The 18100-nt window shown below is 41.0% G+C and overlaps 1 protein-coding gene across 1 annotated transcript in view; it reads left to right on the top strand.

Annotated features, from left to right (window-relative positions):
• Positions 1 to 17649: 17649 nt before the first annotated feature.
• Positions 17650 to 18100, top strand: part of CNTN1 (contactin 1) — a 244612-nt gene continuing 244161 nt past the window's right edge. Inside the window, exon 1 of the mRNA XM_055809008.1 lies at positions 17650 to 17967. The gene's annotated coding sequence lies outside the window, so the exon portion shown is untranslated. The remainder of the gene's footprint in view (positions 17968 to 18100) is intronic.

Genomic DNA, 18100 nt, shown 5'->3' with positions numbered 1-18100 from the left:
CATTTACAACTGATGCCAAACAATACAGGGGGTTTATACTGTCATGACAGAATGAGTGCATATTGTGCCTCCAAAACTCGTAACTGCAACAGGGGTCTGATGAATAAATGCAAAATGTAAGCTCTGTAATAAAAGGTTGTCATCTCCTTTTAAGTCTCCTCATCTGACCCATTATATATGAATATCTCCTATGTCCCTACTGCAAAGGGAAAGGCTAGATTATACTAATTAGTTTATAGTACATCTTATTTAATTAATATTTAAAAGAAGTCCAAATCTCATTTGTATTTTCTGAGCACATTAGAGGTCATCAGTTTTATTTCCATATCTAAGACTTTGTGAAGTTTTGAACTAACTTCACACAGCTCCCCTACCAAAAAAGCAGGAAAGGCTGTTGGAGGATGGTCTTCTTTGTGGATAAAACCAACACAATTTGTCAGGTTTGAATTTGCACCAATGCTGATATATAAGCTAAAACAAGAGTTTGAGTAACATATCTGAAGGCAATTCATTACAACTCTAAGCACACCATAGAACCAATGAGTCCTTAATTTTACCATCAGACAGACTGCTTGTCAAATTCCTCCGCTATGTCTGGTACCAAATATAGAATATGTGCTCTGATTCCTACTGGAGAGCTCTCACATGTGAGCATCGGGTATGCTTGTAATTAACTATAGCCTGTCTGTTCAAAACTATTTTTTTTCCAAAATTAAAGCAATATGCTGTTCAGCAGCCCATCCCTACAGCTATAATTTGGTAACATTTGCAGGTACAAAGCAATGCAACAGTACGTGTGCCGTCCTCCAAGCATTTTGCTTGAAGGATGGTATATGGCAATTTTTTCTGAAACAAATAAGCAAAAGCACTTAAACAATTTACCTGCAAATATTGTTAGCTAAAATTTTGATTTCTAAATCACATTTCCTAGAGTGTTTTGGCTTAGCCATAGTACCCAGGATGCTCATGCATCCCTGTACAGAGGAAGGATAAATACATATTCATGAATTTTATCTTAAATGACAAATAAGCCAGAAAATCTGTTTTAAAAGTACATTATTAATGTTGGGAAGTCAAACAGTAAAATGCTACAAGGCAGTAAAATGAAATTTTTCTGCTCAAGCTTAATTTGCCCTTTTTATGTATGGATTGTAACAACCTTTGACAATATGACCACAGATTATTTTCTCCACCAAGATGGTGTCTCAGTGAGCATACGCTACGTAGCATGCAGCGTAGCATCACGGGGCTATTCTGGGGATGGGTTGGCACTATTTAATAGGGAATGATTCTCACAGGGCCTCAACCAGTTGTTTCCATGTGCTGCTTCCCCAGGCTCAGCACTCCCAATCTCTCCAGCAGCTGTAAGTGATAGTTCTCCAGTGTCTTCCTTTGCCCTGTCTGGTCCAGTACCCCCTTGCTCAGCACACCAAACCTAGTGGGTATTGAGTCAGGCTGCTTCTAGGACAATGCCAGGACCCAAAGTTAGGAGCACTTTTCTAAGGTTAGGCAAAAGAGGAAGTTTCAGGGAAAGTTTGACTTGCCACAGGTAATTCTGGGCCAACGTATGCGCTCTGTATGTTGCCTATGCAACTCAAGCTTGTTTAGGAACAGGGAGAGTGTGATCGTGTTCGTATGTGGGGATGACACATGGGACTGGGGGCTCTGAGGTCAAAGTTGTACTATTATTAAACAGCCTCAGGACACCGACACTCACCTGTCTGTACTCTTAGATGATGGCACAGTTTTGCCCTGGCCCAACAAGCACTCCGACAATTCACTGGCACTATTTGGAAATTAGCACAGCCGGGGACCTTTCCCAGCAGGCAGTAGCAATGAGGCCCTCCTGCTGTACGAAGAAATACAATATAATGATGCCATGGGCAATGCCAGGCCAGCTGGTCTCTGTATCAGAGATCAGGCACATTTAATTTTTTTTGCCTGAATATACACTGAGAGTCTCAGTCATGCTTATTGCATCCTGATCCATTACACTTTAATCTGTAAAACAGCAGCAGTCTTTACTCACTTGGACAGTCAGTATGCCTGAGTTTGAGCCAAAATTACGGAAGTAATGGTACAAAAACTACCTTGCTGTCAAACCACAAGTCCTTGTCCAGAGGATGAAGTCCTAGGGTTTCCTAAAGAGAAACACCAGCATCTTCAGAATTCACTAAGGACTATATTCTGGGTATTTGAGCATGGAAAATGTCAAGCCATATGCCTGAAAAAAAACCCTAGTTTGGAAAAACTACATGCAAACTGAACAAAATTTCCTAATGCAAACTATAAGGTGAAATTGATAATAAAATCACTCCATTAGTGACACCTGTAAAAAGCTCCCTTTTTTACTGGTAAAGACCAGTAATGCTGCAAAGATTAGATCTACTTTTCTTAGTTCCAGCAGCGGAGCAGTAGAGAACTCATCAGCTTTAGCAATGTTTAACCTGTGGTGTGATCAGACTGTCTGTTCTCTCCAGCAGACTGCTGGCTAGTAATTTCTATTTGGGATACATTAAAGCCTTAAATAATTTTCAGCAGATTTACCTTCCTTTTGGTCAAGTAGGAAACATTGTATTCCTTCCCCAGTATCTCTCTTAAAGGTCAGCTCAAGAGTGGCCTTTGGAAAGCTGCAGGGATAGCATGTGGGCTGCCACATAAGGTGTGCACAGCTGCAGTTTAGCAGCTGTGAGCTGAAAATCAGTACAGAGCTCAAGAAAAGACTGCTGCCAGACAGCTAGCTTGTTGGATTTCTCCTGTATTTATTTATTTATTTATTTATTTTATTACCTAATGGTGGCTTTTTCTGGTCTGGCTTTTTGATTTCTTTATATATGGTATTAAAAATCTAATCTGCTATGCAATTACTGGCAATTCCATCTTTGATCCTTTACTGATGTTAGGTTTGTACATGGAAGGAGCCTTTCTGGCGTATAGCTGCAGCATTTTGCAGAGATTACTGGGTCTGACAGAGAGTATCACTTAACAGCATGACGGTGTCACCACTGACGTCTGAAACCTGTCCTCATGCATTTAAAAGCTCTTAATGCAGTTGGACTTCAGTGGACAGCTGATTTGCAGATTCTGCATGAAAACAGTAACTGAACGGAAAAATAACATGTGAACTCACATGTCACTCAGCGCTCTGATCTATGGCTGCTTTAAGTCCAGTTGCATGGTGTGTTAGAGTTCTCCACCACCAGTACTGCTGCTGAAGGCCAGACCAGGAGCAGCCTGGCCACAGCCACAAGTTATCTTCAGCATCTGTTTCCAAGGCAGTCCTTGCTTTCCCACACATGAACAATTTCCATGTTGCTCTAACTTAAGCCAGACCACTGGGTGGATAAGTAGTGCCTTTTGCACTCCCTTCTGATTTGCACTCGATCTATTCTCTGTTGTTTTATTTGTCTGGTTTGTGTTTCTCCTGTGTTACGGAATATCAAAAGGTATTTGGATTCTCTAGGCTGAAGCACCTGCTTCTTTTCAGAAGACAATTTAAATCATAGTAAGGAGATCCATCGTTATCCTCAGTGTTGACTCCAGAGGGCAATAACCATGTGGCATTCTGGAATATGCTTATTTACCCACTTGTGCATTTGACTTTTCATATCTATATTGTTTATTTATAATGCAATTTCAGTGACTGCAGTCTGGAACATACCAGTTATATGGAGGTCACTGGAAAATAAGTAAATATCCACATAAAATATTGATAAATCATTTTTTCTATGGTATTTAAAATGCTAAGCAGGAAATTAAAAGCTCGATGCAACAAACTTCAGGATGTACATAGTTTCATTGACCTCATCAATGATGACAGGTCTTTGTGTGTGAGGGTCTTTTCAGTCTTTGTGTGTGACAGTGAAATGAAAGTGATTTAGAAATGAATAAATTTCTCTAGAAATGTCTGAATTTCAGTGCTTAGCAGTTTACTTTAGGAAAACTTAACAGTTTTATTTGTGATACATTTCAGTGAAGCCACACTCACTGTATTGCTGTTTAAAGTAAGCTGTTGATGTTTAGTGAATACAGGCATGTAAAGGTCAAGTTACAATACAATAGTGTTGCATACCATATTTACAAATACTCCAACGTGTGAAAAATGTTTGATATTTTTTACAAGGCATAGTAGTTTTATTTTTTTCCCTCCTTGAGCAAGATTGTGGGGTTTACCTTGGAACATCCATGGAAACTTGGGGATTCAAAATTTCATAGTCAAGAACAGGAGTTTTGTAGCTATTAGAAAAAGAGTGGAATTAACTAGTAACTCTTTCTCCACAGAGTCTTTTTCCATCTCAGCATGAGTCCCAAGAAGCTATCTAAAAACATGTCTATAATGAAGCTCTAGAGACTGCTGCCTAACGCCCTGTTGTTCAGAGGAAAGTTCTTCAGCCTGATTTTTCAGGGCTCCAACATATCTGAGTAATATACATTGAATTCTCAGAACTCTTACGATCCCTAGTTACTCCATCAGGGCACTTATTCTGTTTTATATGCGAACTATTTCCTGCAAAACTTGATGGATTTCTTTAGAAGGCTTAAAGAAATACAGTCTGATGCTGTGCACATTTCAGGGGTCTGTAGGGCAAATGTCTGGAGGATGGTCTTTGTACACCCTGACTGGCTTCTGTAGTCTGGATCCTCAAGCAATCAAACTACAATTAATCCTGTACGCACTTCAGAAAATGTAGCCCCAGAACTAACAGGTTTTTTCTATTTTTCTATTGCAAGTGACTGAGAATGACTCTAGCCATATAGAAAGCAATATTCAGAATGGAACTTAGCAATGAAATGCTTCTGCTAACTGGGTACACACTGTGGCCATTAGCACAAGACCTGACGGCCACAGGCAATCCCAGAACAGAATGCTATAATAAATACAAAGAGAGAGAAATATACAGGGGGCAAATGCTGAAGAGGTGACAAAAGGGAAGAAGGGCAAGGTGGAAGAGCCAGGGATTACGGAACCAGTCAGGATGCCTGGCCCTTCAAGGGTGGCACTGGTAAAAACCTGTGTATTTGGTAAGATTTCAATTTTATTTAACACAGTTGTTGGGTCCAGAGGAAAAGAAAACAATCTGAACTTGTAGAGAAAGGCAGGGTTAAATGCTCAAATGCTGAGGCCAAAGAGTGCATTCTGCTGTTTTCTCAGTTATAAAATAGTCTTTTACTGAAAGGCAGCCATTTTCCAGCAAAAATCTTAGGGCTAGAAGTGAAGTGCTCCTCCCTTTTTTTAAATGATTGAAAATAAAATAACCTGATAACTCCAGACATAGCATGAACCTGAGCTTAAGACTTCATCTGAAGGGTCGAAGGGAATAAATACTATGGTTTTCAATATAGTTGGTCATTCTAACTCAAAATAAACACCAGTGCACTGCAATCATGTACACAGTGGTTTTAATCAATAGACTGCAGCTGAAAGATAGATATTGGCCCTGATTTCACATATTAATTGTCTGGTTTTAACATAATTTGCATGCTCATACTCCTTTCTTATGGGGTCAGCCATTTGACCTTTATTTATAATCTGTACCTCCTAGCTTTATCTGCTGTTAACAGCTGTAGGAGTTAATTGAGAGGTGAAGCAACCTCATCTCTATTACTTTCTCTTTTAAACAGCTGCCAGTGGGCACTGTTGTGTATCTAATATTGTTATGTGGATACTGTTAGACTCTGAAATCAACACACCAGACAGAATTTATATTAGAAAATGAGGATATTTGCCATGCAGATTTCCCCATCTGAGCTATTCACCTAGTTTGCATCTAGTCAATGGAGAAAAATAAGCACTTCTGTTCATCTCACCCTAATATAAACATCTAAAATAAGTCAAATGAATTGCATCCTAAAATTGCCTTGTTTTCTCTGTTCACCATGAATGGAGATTAAGATGAGTGGCGCAGTTGTAGACATTTACACTGCAGACATAGGAAGGTAGGTGAGATGAATCTGGCCACTGCCTTGGCATTTTCAACAGTTCTCTCTGTTTCGTAATTGACAGGTTATGCCACAGCTGAGCAGGTCCCAAGCAGGGCAGTAAATGAAGTAACCACTGCCTGTGTTGCACTATCTTCTTACTAAAAGCAGCAGGTGTTCCCATCATCATTCAGTTAATGCAGAGTAATACAGACAAAATAATCTTTTACAGCTTCAGTCTACAATATTGCTATGGTCTGGATAACTAAAAAAGGTACTAAGGATACTCAGTTTTGCTATTGCTTGAGGCTTTTGCTACAGGAAAACAGTCTAGCTGAGATTTAGACATCAGTAAGATGATCAATCACAGGGCTGAAGAAGCTTTAAAGAGATCACCTAGTACAGGCAAACTCCTGAGGCAAGATCATCTTTAGTGAGATTATTCTTACTTTTACAAAGCTTCCAACTTGGAGACTTCAAACCACTAGTATTGAAGCTGATGCTTCGTTGTTACAAATTATAGCCATTACTTCTTGTCTTGTCGACTATGGGCTTGAACAACAGGTGAACCTCCTTCTCTTCCACCTTTTACTTAATAGACTGCTGTCACCTCACCACCTAGTCCCCTGTTCTCTAGGCTAAACAATCTCACTTTGTCCGATTTTTCCATATAGCACAGTGACTCTTCTCAGCATCTCAATCCTGTCCAACTGCTCCACACTCATTTGCTGTCGCATACGAAACCAGACATGGTACTATAATAAGGCCTTGCCAGACCTGAGTAAGATAGAAGGACTGGCCCACACATCCTGCAGCTTCATGTTACTCTTTATAAGTCCCAGTCTGATGTTTGATTTTCTTGCAGCAATATGATGCTTCTTGCCTGTGCTCAGGAATCGTCTCAGATAATCCACAGATCCTTTCCTACTGTGCACTACATTTTTCAGATTGAATCTCGACTTGTCAAGATTTCACTTTGAACTTAAAACCTGTCTTCTAGCAAGCTAGCTCGCTTCCATCTACACCATCTTTGAATTTAGTAAGCCATGTAGTCTCTTCTATCATTCCTTTCAACAATGCAAATATTAAACAATACCATGCCAGGACAGGCCCTTGACAAACATCTCTTAGCGCACATCTCCATTTTAACTCTGAATCAGTGCTAATTACCTCGAATATGCTTTTCCAATTGGTTTTGTAGCTAGGCAATAGCTTTTTTATCTAAATCATCTCCCCCAATTTGCTCAGTATGTTATGAGAAACCTTAAAAAATTCCTAGTATTTGATATCTACTGCCTTTTATCTGTCCACAGGATCAGTTAGGCTGCTGTATGAGGAGATTAGACTGGCCTGATACAATTTTGTCTCGACGTATCTGCAGAGAAGCAGACAGGTAGGTTAACAAAAGGACTTCAGTGCCACCTAACTGTCATTTCAGATATCTAAGATCCATATCCTCCAAACTTATAGCTTCTAATAATCTAAATTCCCTGGCTTTTATGTTTCTTCTAGGAAGTGTGTATTTTCCCAAATGCAGTTCGCACCCCAGTAACATTTAGCTCTTAAATCCCAGCAGCATTAAGAGCTGCTAACTGAAGCTATGCAGAAAATAAATGAGGATTTAATTGGAGAGATATGAAGAAGAAAAATGTCATTCATCCAGGACAGAGACCTTCAAGTTCTGGTTGCTGTTCAGAATGGTTTCTGTATTTTCCATTAGAATGTCACTGGATAAAAAAAAAGATGGATATTAGGCTGAACTTAAATTTCTCTTTCTAAACTACCCTTTTAACAGAGGAATTGTGTGTACTGCAGTCTAATGATGCAGCCTGTTGTGATTAGTCACTAAAATGTTAGGAACTACAGAGGCATTAATTTTAAGCTATAATTGTTGGGGTTTTCTCTCCCTGAGGTATAGCATCTGCTAAACACAAGAAGCTCCAAACAACCAAGAAAAAAATACTAACCTCACTGGAGCTGTAATTTCTGACTTCCCTTATTTTTATAGCCTTGTTGACATTAAGTGAAACATTATGTGGATAATCTGCATTTCTCTTTGATTTTTTACTTCTGTTGTGTTCATTGGCTTTTGTCTGTCACTGTTAACTGTTAATTAAGAAGAAATGCACACAAGCACCAATGTTTAAGTGCAAAATCAGGTAGTGGTGGAGCAAATCTCAGACACTAATTCATCATGGTTTATGTACCAAGCAGACCGGACCATCTAAAACTAGGCTGTTTCCCTGTGGTTTACGCCATGAAAAATCTCAGTTTTTAATTAGTACTGCACTAATCCTTCAGTGCTGGAGACATATTTTTTCTTGTGCATAAGTTTAAGAGGGTATCCTAGGAGCAGTTCGTGTTGAATTTGGGCCTTCTACAGGGATACTGTCTCATGCAGATTTTATGACCTTTGATAGAATGCAGCTTTTCCTTAAATCAAGCCATTTACAAGGTATTTCTACCCTGCCCTGACTTCACTAAATGTCCAAGAATTTAGCTCTGACACTTCAGTACTTCAAACCTGGCCAACAGATTCAGAGCTCTTCAGTGGTCACACAGACAATGTGATGAAAACATGTACAGTGCAAGTATAAAAGTATCAGTTCTACCAAAAAGGATTAAAAAGTTGAGAGGCAGATATATAAGGCTGATACTACCATTCCTAGAGCCCCTGGAAAGATTTACCTTGAGGAAAGAAATTCTGCCAGTCTAAAATGATAAACACTGAGTTTTATTCTGAATCCTATAGAGCAGAGGTAAGAAACCACCACACTGATACTCTGATGTCCCTATAATCCATGTTGTCTAACTTTATGAGATCATTAACCCATATTAATGATCTTCTGTTCAGAGGCTGAGACCCGGATAGTTTTTACATTTAGCAGATACGATGTCAGCAGAAAGACTTCTAGAAAGAACATGAGACTGTAAGAGATCCTACGGATCAGCTCCACTCCTTCTGAATGGCAAAAAACTAGGCAGTTTATGTCTACTTTGAAATGGTCCATACAGCATCCAGTCATGCCACTATATGCAACAAACTACAAAACACTTCATAATATATACGTTCAGTGAACAATGAAAAGAGTCAAGCATCATGCACTCTGCAAAAGAAAGGGGAAGATCAAGAACATGACCAATGCTTAGGTACCTGAAATAGTGCATGTGGTTGTGTACAGAAATGTGTTATTTTTCTGCTTGCTTCTGAAATTAATTGTGCAACTTCTATAGCTTAGAGTTGCTTGTTATGGCATATTCCACTCAGAAAAGAGAGTGTATTTCAGAGAAGGATTAAGTAATGCAATTTGTAGAAATATTACAGTATCTGTCATGAATGCATTATAATAGCTAAAAAGAAATTAAAATCCTCAGTTCAGCAAATACTTATGGATGTATTTAACCTACATCAAATCTTTGTTCCTTTTGAAAAATAAGGAACGTCTTTTATATTTCCTAATATTATACATACACATATGTGTACATATGCATATATTTATTTTAAAATGACACTGTGTTAAGAAAAACTTCTTAAATTTATCTATATTGAATGGACTATATCAATCACATCTTGGAATTTTATGGAAAAGTCTCATGTCCTGAATGTGTAGAGACTGCAAAATTGTGTTCATTATATTTTAAAAGTTGGAATATTCTGCATAAAACCACATACAGGACAATATCCTGATCACAGAATTACAGCACCGATGAGGCTGGAAAGGGTTTCTGGAAACCACCTAATCCAACTGCCCTGTTCAAACAGAGTCAGCTAGGGAAGGTTGCTGAGGAAGGTTGCCCTGCCAATTTTTAAGTATCTCCAAGGACGGAGCCCCCACAGCTTCTCTGAACAACCTGTCCCAGTGTTTAACCACCCCCATAGTAAAAAAGGTTTTATAATGCTTAAATGAAATTATTTATATTTTCATGTGTACTCGTTGCTTCTCATCCTATCACTAGGCACCACTGAGAAGAGCCTGGCTCTGTCTTCCTTACTCAGCCCCCATTAGGTATTTATATATATTTATAAGACTCACCTGAGCTTTCTTTTCTTCAGGTTTTGGAGCTAGAGAGAGTGAGCCCTCTCTTAGGTCAGGTGCTGTGATCTCTTTATTACCTTTGTGGTCCTTCACTAGACTTGCTCCAGTATGTTCATGTCTTTCTTGTACTGGAGAGCCCCACACTGGGCCCAGCACTCCAGATGTATCTCACCAAACCTGATGAGAGGCAAAGGATTGCCTCCTGCAACCTGCTGGCAACACTCTTGCCAGTGCAGCTGGATGCTGTTGGCCCTCTTTGCTGCATGGATGCGCTGCTGGCTGCTGACAGTTGTGTCAGGCTTCCTGATGGAAACCCAGACAGCTCCATCTTCTACTGCTGGAAATGGGAAAATATTTTAACACATTTCCTAACATTAAAAAATGTGAAACTTGAAAATTATTTTAAACAACAATTATGACTGTAGTTTTGCAAAGAACTTTATGAATATCAATTAAACTGTCACATAATCAAAGGTTTAATATTTTTTTTTCAGAATCTTTCTCATCGGTAATCTCTTCTAATCCACAGCTAACATTCATAAAACTAATTCAGCAAAATTAATTGCAAAATATATTACAAATATTACTTTAGAATGCATAAACCTTTTAAAGTATGCATTTTGTTACATCTCCCTTTATTTCTTTACTGTTGTGTCACTTTAAAAGAAAAATATCTTGCTTGAAAAAGCATGAGTGAAAAAAGCATAATCTTTTGAAGTGGAAGTTCCTGGTCTTTGTAGTTTAAAGTTTAGCTTTTTATTAATTGATCTTGACTGCTGAGCAACCAATTTGTGTCAGTCCCATGAGAATTCTTTAAGTTTATCCATACATTGCTGAGAAGATTAAAGACTTTTTTGAGCTGTAAAAGAAAAGATTGTATTGGATGAAAATTAGGACATAGTCCTTTTCATTATTTTCTTCCTGATGAAAACCGTTCTAAATTCATTTGTACATAGGAGCATGCACACATGCATCTATCTGTATCTATGTCTATATAGCTATATCTATATCTACCTATATGCACACACAGTCAAGACAAGGTGAACAGATTTCAGATATGGTGGTTTTCAGGGGCTTAGCCTTGTCATTAGCACTAGTAGGTATGTGACAAATTTCCATATCACTTATGTTGCAGCTGTAGGACTTAAGCATGCTTTGGAGCATGTACATTGCTCACAGAAAAGCTTCCCAAGGCATTCACACAATGTACAATCTTATCATGGCAGAAGGAAAGAAAAACTGTACTAGATGTAGTACAGTTGATGAACCCGATAAGGCTGGGGTTATGCCACCTGAGACAGGATATTAAGAAAACACAAATACAGAGAGAACGTGATACTGAAGCAGGGTTGTTCTGTTCATGAAATAAGAATTAAAACTAATTGATGATGATGGTAGTCTTCGGGGGTGTATTTTTGTATTTTGATGCTGTTGCAAATTCCTTACCATTAGTATCTCATTTTGATACACCTTATCTCCCATAGATGATCATCAGGCAAATGTATTAGGGTTGTGCTGGCAAGCAGTAAAGTTGGCCTCACCAATGACCAAGCTGATATTGTGGTTGTTTTGTTTAAGAAGTTTGCATGGTGAGATCTTCTCACGGCAGCTTTGAAAGCACTGCAGCACCCAGCCTCGACACAGACATGTCAATATTCCCTAGCTGAAGACAACAGCAGTAACAAGGAAACCACCCATTGCTGACCTTGATGGCCATTAACAGCACAGATAACAGTAGCCATACAATTTTTAGCCCTGATCTCATTCCCCCATTTCCTCCCACAATCAGACAGGGTCTGTATCTGTTTCTGTACCTTGTCCTGTCAGGCTGATTCTAGATAAGATTTAGGAAACAGCAAAGGTTAAATCCCACCTTGCTAATAGGTGACTAGCAGGCTAGTGAGTGTAAAAATAAATGTGCTAAAAGAGCAAGGTGTCTGTCACACCTTAGTGGAAAGTATTCAATAGCTAATGCTAAGTACCTAATATCCAAATATCTGCTGTGACTGAAGGGCTTTCATCAGAAATGCTCCTTCTAAAAGAGCTTCTGAAAATATCATCAAAGTATTATTCAATACTCTGCAGAAATCTGGATCATATTGTAGCTTCTACAGGTATGCTGAACCCTACTGCACAGCAATTCTCCTTTGAAGTAAATGAATACTTTCTTTTTGTACCTGATTAGTATTTTATTTGAAAAGCAAATAGAAAGTGACACACAAATATGCATTGTATATTTCCCTCCAAAAATGATGCTGAAAGAACAGGAAAATCCAAAGGCCAAAGATTATGTGTGCATTATTACTGAGGTTTGAATGAAGTTATTTTCTTTGAAATCTGTGCATTTTCTTCTGAAAGCCTTACACTGGATCAGTTCAAATAGCAGGAAATGCTTAGAACAAGTTAGCAAGATAGGAGAACTAAGTTCTAAAATGTTTCAGACTATGTCTTACCATGCAAGCCACTTCAGTCTGTTTTTTTTTTATTCTCCATTCAACCAGCTTATAAAGTGCTGATTTGGCCTCAGGCCTGATTTGGGGGAATCTTTCCTGTCTTCATGCTTTCCTGTAAAGAATATGAAAAGTGTTCAGCATTCATGAAAAAAACCAGGCTATTAATATTTTGAGTGGGACACCTAGTTGCTGAGATATTTGCCATTTAGTTAGGAATCTGCACATGTCATTTTGCATCTCATTTGCATATACTGAAAGGAAAAGACTAATCTTTTCCTATGTCTTTTTTTGGAAGAAAAGTTTCAAAGACAGGAACCATGGAGAACACTCATGAACTGCACTCACTGGTACAATGAATAAAGAACATGAGGGGTTTTTTAGCACCTTTTAGCCATAAACTATACCTGAACTGATTGATTGGTAAGAATAGAAATAAATACTGCAGAGATGCTTTATCATATATATTCACCTTTTATACTGAATGAGACAGGGTTTCATAGAAAAAAGCACTAGGCTCATGGTAAAGGATCACATAATGCCTGAGAGTAGGGTGACAAAACTAAGATAATAATTCTTAAAGACTTGCAACTGCAGTAAGTACTAGTATCCTTTTTGCATAGTGTATGCAGATTTGCATATACATACTTAAGGAAAACCAAAACATCTTACCAACGTGTAGAACTGTCAGTAAACTGAGGAATTTTGTGTTCACAACTTAATCATTTCCCACCTGGGCCAAATGAGTAACTGCGGGCATCAACAGGTATTACCATGTGTGAAAAATAGCTAATAGAGGACCACACAATGTGCTTTCTAAAAATATTTAGTATTTTGGTTTTCTCCTTTGTTTTGCTATGGGAAGGCTGTGGCTACGTGAGTTTAAGAAGCTGTATGCATCTTGCTATATGCATCCACAGAATATAGGTTGGATTGGTGAAAGACTATTTTTGACTCAGGAGAGAATCTGGGAAACTTCTGCTCCTCTGAAGTGACACTTGAGTCACCTGTCTTGTGGTACAAACCTGATTTCCTGGTAGTAGCTTATAGACAGAACAAATTCACAGGAAAGTTAAACATTTTAATTTGTGGGACTAGATTCACAGGAAAGTTGAGATCTGCTTACTGAGAGGAACAGCTAATTTTATGTTCACCCAACCCGCGATCTGATGTGACTCTTTAAACAAACCCTAGTGTAACTTAGGATGACCTAATGTCCAAAGTTGTAAGCTCTGGACTTGTAGATAGAGCTCACAGTACAAGTCAGCGATCAACAGAGTGTAAACATACTCTCATGTCATCCTCTTAATTTCTCTTCTGCTTTGGTTCTTTGTCAGATATGAATATTTTTGTTTGTACAGAAGAATCTGTCTTAAGCTCCAAGCTACCTTTTTTGCCAGATCTCAAGTCCCTGCTCCCTCCTGTGAAGGGATATACAGACAGCATTCCCATTAAAAGAATGGTTAGAAAAGTTTCTCATTAAAAGTACTTAATTTTGTCCTTTGGCACCCTCTAAAATGTATGAATCATTTTCCAGAAACATTTGAGTCATGAAAGAGATCAAGCATAGAGAATCATAGCCTCAGTGATCAAACTAAAAGCTACTGAAAATAACTTCTAAGATGCAGAAGCTAATTTCAAACTTAAGTCTTGCTGTATGCTCTATTTTAAGCTTTATAATTAAAATTACCTTTCTGATGTGTGTCATTCACTTTGGAGAGGTTGGAATTCAACAAGACTAGTGTTCAGCTCAGTGGTCTCTGATTCTAAAACTTTTAATTTGAATTTTTTTAATATTGTGTGAAATATTTTTACATCATTTGGGAGCAATGAAAAGGAACTTACATAAGTCAACTTTATGGATGATAGGCTTGGATATAGTCAAGAGTTCAAATTATCTCTGCAAATATACCTGTGGAATTCAAACAAGCATGGATTTTTAAATGGATTGTTAGCATTGTTAGCCTTCTTACAGCAGCATAAGCTGCAGCAAGATTTTTCAAAGAATGAGTATTTTTAAGCTATTTTAATGCATTACACTCAGACAGGTAAGACTCCACAGCAGCAGAGTTGAAGGGCAAATGAAATGTTTCTTTTTTGTAAAATCTACATTTGGAACACTATTTTCATTCTTTGCTTTTAGTAGTATGCCAAGGCAGCACTAGAGTATGGAGTAACATATGGTCATTCCTGTATGTTTACAAGAAAAGCCATTTTTAAAATAAACTGCCATTAGCAAAACAATAGGGGCTTCTAATCTTAATAATCCTCTAAAAGATTGCTGAGACTGGGTAGGGATATATAAAGCTCATGTTGACCTGTGTCTCCATTTTATTGTAATAACAGAGAGCTGTTGTCCCTGCTCCACATCCCATCCACCCACCCCCACCCCCACCCCCACCCTGCTTTCCTCCCATGGTGGATGCTATGAGTGTTTGCTGTAGGAAATACGAAGTGAGGTCAGTGGTTGCTGTTCCTCCACAAGCGCTGCAGGCTGCAGCTATGCCTCCTTTATCCTTACAGTCAGATCCTAAATGAGCTGTGCCCCTTTTCAGGGTGCAAATTCCTCACAGGAATCAAGTACCCAAGGACATAGGTATGAACTACAGACATTAACTGATCACAGGAAGAGAGTGTTATGGAATAATAGGCAGCTGATGATTAAAAATGCACAGGGTGCTGAATACACTCTGTTTCGGCTTTTTGCACGTATTCTATTCCTGTTTTGCTTTGCTGACTCCCTGGTTCTGGTGAAGGATGTTTAAATCAAGCACAGGGAGAGACAGCGATGTTCTGTGCAGTGCAGAGACACCCACTGGTATTTTTAAGCAAAAAATTACCCTGCCTCAAAATGTGCATGACAGCCATCTTAACTTCTGGCAATGAACTTGGAAACTGAAATTACTGAACATCAGGGAATAACATCCTTCAGAGAGTATCCTAAACATTAAATACACTGTGGCAGTATATAGCTGCCTGTGCTGTACTTCTGAGGGGATACACAGAGCAGCCTAGCATGCCCTTCAGCAAATCATCCTAAAGTTGACTTCTGTGTTTTAGTGCTTCCAGCTGCAAAATGCAGCCTGGGGAAGTTTTGGACCTGAATGCCATTCAGAGGAGTCCTAAGACTGCTCTAAACACTGCCAGGGCTGAAACGGTTTTATGGTCCTCACTGTAAGATAGCAGTTAAGGTGTCTAAAAACTGCAGTTCAGGTGAAGTCTGTGCCAGCATTTCAAAGATCACTAATATTTTAAATACCTTCTGTTACATTACTATATACAGTTTGCCAACATGTATAATATAATATGTTTACCTAATACGCTCTGCTATTCAGTCTTTATGTCCTATTTTTTCTGCACCTTTGGTACCACCCAGTTTTCCCCTGGCATGCAATCTCCATCCCTGTTGCTTTGAGAGCACACCCACAGTGACAGCTCTCACCCTCTTCTGTGTGTCTGTGTACACATACAATGCTCAGTATTGGATTAAGACTCAGGAATTAAAGTTCCAAGCCTAAATCTCCAACTCTGGAATGATTAAATGAGAATCTACTAGGGTTTTTTTATGAACTATCTTTTTTATCCTCGAACAACAAGCTTCTGACCCATCTGGCTGACAGAGTGTGATCTCACTGTAATTGACACAATAGTATTTGCTGCAATCTGCAGACGGTAAAGCCATAAGGTCAGTGGTGTCTTGTGTTTTAGAGGAGTGAGTTCAAATCCTTTCAGACATGAGAGAACCATCCAAGATGATGGCTACTGGTGAAGCTGTGCTGACTTGCTTCCTTCTGCCCCTCCTTACCCCAAGCTGCTGAAAAAAATGTACTTCAGATGCCTCTCTACTGTAGTGACCTGATTTCTCATAAGGGGAAATGTATGCACTTTGGTGTTACTCCCAACATACAGGATTGATCATGGAGCAACAGGAGGCCTCAGGCTGTCAGGCTGAGGGCCTTGAACTAGCGGAAGTTTTCCTCTCTCTAGTCCTTATGGCCATGCATGTTGCATAACCTTGTCAAGTGTTACTTGTGCTCTGCCAGCTAGTGACTGTGTGTGATCTGTCACTCGCTGCAAATATAAACTGTCACAGTTGCAGCCCCTGCTCACCCCAAAAGCTGTGCTTCATACACAGTGGAAACTCATGTTGCATAGTTTTGCAGGTTCCATGTTCCATCTCTCATGAGTTCTTCCTGCAGCAGTGATCACTAATTTGGCAGCTCATGGCTCCTCAGTGGATCATTTCTCCAACATGGCCCTGTTTGCTTTCCCCCAAGCAGGTAAGCAGCCAGCCCCATACTTATTTTGGGACAGGGCACCTTCCCGTCTGTGCATTCATGCAGCCCTTCTGTCTTTTTTCCCCTCTGCTAGTTTTTATTTCTGCAGCAGTTTATAAAGTGGAAAATGCCACAGGGCCTGGGCTGAAGGGAGAGGTAGAGGCTTCAAAAATAAATATCTAGCCTTTGTGGTAATGAAGAAGAATTAAGAAACATGTGCCTGCATAGAAGATGCAAAGTCCAGAAAATAAATCGAGCCTTAAGAAAAATCCTGTAATTTCAAAATTATTTTCCTAATTTGGGAGGAGGGTATTAATGGGAAGTTTGAACCTGGCATTATTGAGCACACCTCTCGAGGATCCCGAGCATCATGCCTCTTGCCCAGGTGCACTCTTGAGGTCCTTTTCACCTCCCGCCGTTTTCTGTCAGTGGATGCGGGCGCAGCAGAGGGATCCGGCCCGGGTATGGGCAGTGGGTTTGTCTGGGCTTCACCCTCCCTTTGGGCATGTGCAGAGCGCACGCGTGTGCCAGGGAGAGAGAGAGTGAGATAGTGTCTTACAGAGAGAGAGCGGGGGAGGGGGGGAAAGGGAGAGGGGGAAAGGGCGAGCGGGGGAGCCGGCGCTGCACATGCTCACTGTGCAGCGCGGAGTGCTGTTCCACCTGCAGTCATGTGGCACGGCGAGCGGGACGGGCGTGGATGGAGGGATGCTGAGCACCCTCCGCGTCCCCTCGCCCCTCCCGCCCTGACGGGGCCGCCCCCCCGCGAGACCTGCACCCACCGCAGCCAGCGCTGCCGGCTGATCCGCCCCTTCGCGCCTCACCTCGCCAGGATCACCGGCCCTGCGCGGCTCTCCTCGCTCCTTCACCGCGCTCACCCTCACCTCGCGCTCCCCGCGGCTCTGCTCACTCCCCCCGCACTCTCTGCCCTCACCTGTTCCCCCTTCTCGCCCCTCCTCACCCCACCTTGCCCCTCCCTTCCCCGCTGTGCTGCGCTGTCCTCTCCCCTCACCGCTCCCCGCTCCCCTCATCGCCGCGCTCGCGCCCGCTCGCGCGCGCACGAGTGACATCACCCCTGTCCAATCAGCCGCCGCCGCTCCCCGCACCCCGCTCGGCCCCGGCGGCCCCGCGCGCGGCGTCGGGGCGGGGGGGGGGGACGCGCGGGCGGCTGTCAGGCGGGCGCGCGGGCGGCGGGCCGTGCCGGGCAGTGCCGTGCCGTGCCAGGTGTGCGCAGCTGAGGCGGGACGCCGCGGGGTGACAGCCCGGCTGTGCGGCAGCACTGCGCAGGTAGGGCACTGCTCGCTTCGTAGCGGGTGCGGCGGTGCGCCCCGCGCCCCCTTTGCCCAGCGGGGTCCCGCTTCGGAGCCGCGAGTGAGAGCCGCCGCCGCGGCCCTGCCTCCGGTGAGGGGAGGGGGCGGCC

Source organism: Falco peregrinus, chromosome 6 (assembly GCF_023634155.1).
Source record: "Falco peregrinus isolate bFalPer1 chromosome 6, bFalPer1.pri, whole genome shotgun sequence".
Taxonomy (NCBI): domain Eukaryota; kingdom Metazoa; phylum Chordata; class Aves; order Falconiformes; family Falconidae; genus Falco; species Falco peregrinus.
Note: the sequence above shows the minus strand (reverse complement) of the source record. Positions and strands in the feature narration are given on the sequence as shown.